This window comes from Pinus tabuliformis, chromosome Q (assembly GCF_031772625.1).
Source record: "Pinus tabuliformis cultivar Carrire ecotype Pingquan chromosome Q, CPIR1, whole genome shotgun sequence".
Lineage (NCBI taxonomy): Eukaryota > Viridiplantae > Streptophyta > Pinopsida > Pinales > Pinaceae > Pinus > Pinus tabuliformis.
In genome coordinates this window covers 806,776,320-806,778,819 of record NC_142296.1, presented here as the reverse complement: position 1 = coordinate 806,778,819, position 2,500 = coordinate 806,776,320, and the positions used below count along the sequence as shown (strand labels likewise).

Below are 2,500 nucleotides of genomic sequence, written 5' to 3'. Positions count from 1 at the left end.
CTAAATCTGCCCTACCCCATGGGAGGACAATAGAGAGCAAAGAAAGTTCGAGCGATGCCACACAAAGCCCGCATCGGCTAATGCCGACTGCCCATCCAAGGGGACAAGATCACCGCTCGCCGACGCACACCACAAAACATCGCTTGAGGTATTTCAGCCGACCGCACCGCACGGGGCATGAACGACCAGCTCCGCTACTCCCTAGCATATTGCAGGGAGTGCGTTTGAATTGGATGCGACACCCAGACAGACGTGCCCTCGACCGAGGCCTCGGGCGCAAATTGCGTTCAAAAACTCGATGATTCATGGGATTCTGCAATTCACACTAAGTATCGCATTTCGCTACATTCTTCATCGTAACAAGAGTCGAGATATCCATTGCCGAGAGTCGTTTCCACGTGTATTACCGAAAAATCGGCCACAAAACTAAATAGGAGCACCCCCCACAACAAATGTAAGGCCAAGGGGCAAAAGGAGGAAAAACGCATGAGAGAAAGAGAAACAAAGGTGTCTAACCCCCTCACAGGGGGAGGCTCGAACAAAGGACAATCTCCCCCAGCCCCACGCCCTAGCAAAAAGGGGGGAAATCTGTGGAACAGTGATCGAGAAGGACTAGGGTGGCCACCCCGGGAGCTCGCACTGCTTTTAGCCCTTCCCCGACACCATCCCACAATGATTCCCCCTTTTCTCCATAGAGTTAGGGACTGAAAGGAAGAAAAGGGTAGAAAACAAAGCACAAACAAGGCACAAGCCTCCGAAAGCCCCGTGCCTTTGGAAAAAGGGGGGAACTGAAGGGGACGACGATCAAGAAGGACTAGGGTGGCCACCCCGGGAGCTCGCACTGCATTTCGTCCTTCCGGAACACCAATCCACAACAATCCCACCTTTTCTCCATAACACTAGGGGCCACGAGGAAGAAGGGAAGAAAACAACAAGAGAGAAAGGGATATATCAACCGTGGCTACCGGCTCACAAGGGGAGGCTTCAAACAGAGAACAAGCTTCCCCAACCCTGTGCCTTCGCAAAAAGGGGGGAACTGTAGGGGACGGTGATCGAGAAGGACTAGGGTGGCCACCCTGGGAACTCGCACTGCTTTTCATCCTTCCCGAACACCAATCCACAACAATCCCACCTTTTCTCCGTAAAGCTAGGGGCCGAAAGGAAGAAGGGAAGAAAACAACATGAAAGAAAGAGAGATATCAAACGCATCCACCGGCTCATAGGGGGAGGCTCAAACAGAGAACAAGCTTCCCGACCCCCATGCCTTCGCAAAAAGGGGGGGAACTGCAGGGGACGGCGATCTAGAAGGTCTAGGGTGGCCACCCTCGGAACTCGCACTGCTTCTCATCCTTCCTGAACACCAATCCACAACAATCCCACCTTTTCTCCGTAAAGCCAAGGGGCTAAAAGCAAGAAGGGAAGAAAACAACAGGAAAGAAAGAGACATCAAACGTGGCTACCAGCTCACAAGGGGAGGATCAAATAGAGAACAAGCTTCCCAAACCCCGCGCCTTCGGAAAAAGGAAGGAACTACAGGGGACGGCGATCGAGAAGGACTAGGGTGGCCACCCTAGGAACTCGCACTGATTTTCGTCCTTTCTGAACACCAATCCACAACAATCCCACCTCTCCTCCGTAAAGCTAGGGGCAAAAGGAAGAAGGGAAGAAAACAACACCAAAGAAACAAAGATCCTAAGAAAAGAGAGAAGCTCAACAGCACGCCGAGTAGATTTCCGCTAACCAAAAAGAAATCAAACAAGGCACCCAATCAAAAAAGCATCCCACATCTTCACACCCTCCCACATGCATTCAGCACAACACCCTTTCCAGCTTTACAACATAGAAAACAACCAAGCAAATAAATCACAACCTAAAACTGACCAATAGAAAAGACAAGGGCCACGATGAGACCAGTGTCTGGAGCACGTCACTGAGAGGCACACAGCCCCCCAACCAAGCGGCACAAGGCTTCAAACGACAAATAGACCGCTGCCAATAACAGAAACCCACCCCACTCTTGCACCCCTTCGTGTACAAAACACCCGACAACCTTTCCAGCGAGAGAGTCAACGGGGGTCAAATAATCAAACTTCAAAGAGGAGTTGTCACGGGCCGACGCTCAACGCTGGAGAAAGCCGCGGGCCACAAATACATCGATGGTGCAAGGCCACTAGAGAGAGGGACGTTCTCAAAGCGCACACCATGAAACAAAGAAATGACGCAAGTCCCACAATCAAAAGGGAGGAACAAAGACACGACCCGCTACTTCTTTTTCCCTCAGAAGGGTAGTTGGTCACGAGAGGACGAGGAATTCCCTCGACGGCAAAGGCACGAGATAAGATTGCCACCCTCATGCCTATCAGCAGGGAAAATTGTGATCTCGATGGAGCTCAGACCGAGGGATGGGTTTTTCATTACCTCGACACCCTTCTGCGAGGGCATGTCAAAGGAACGGTCGGGAGGGACTAGGGTGGCCAGCCCAACGGTTTGAACCGCTCTT

At 51.7% G+C, this 2,500-nt stretch overlaps 1 non-coding gene across 1 annotated transcript; it reads right to left on the bottom strand.

Moving 5' to 3' along the window:
- Positions 1 to 236: 236 nt before the first annotated feature.
- Positions 237 to 390, bottom strand: LOC149222029 (5.8S ribosomal RNA). The gene has a single exon (XR_016249983.1). It is a non-coding gene; the product is annotated as a 5.8S ribosomal RNA (ribosomal RNA).
- Positions 391 to 2,500: the final 2,110 nt, after the last annotated feature.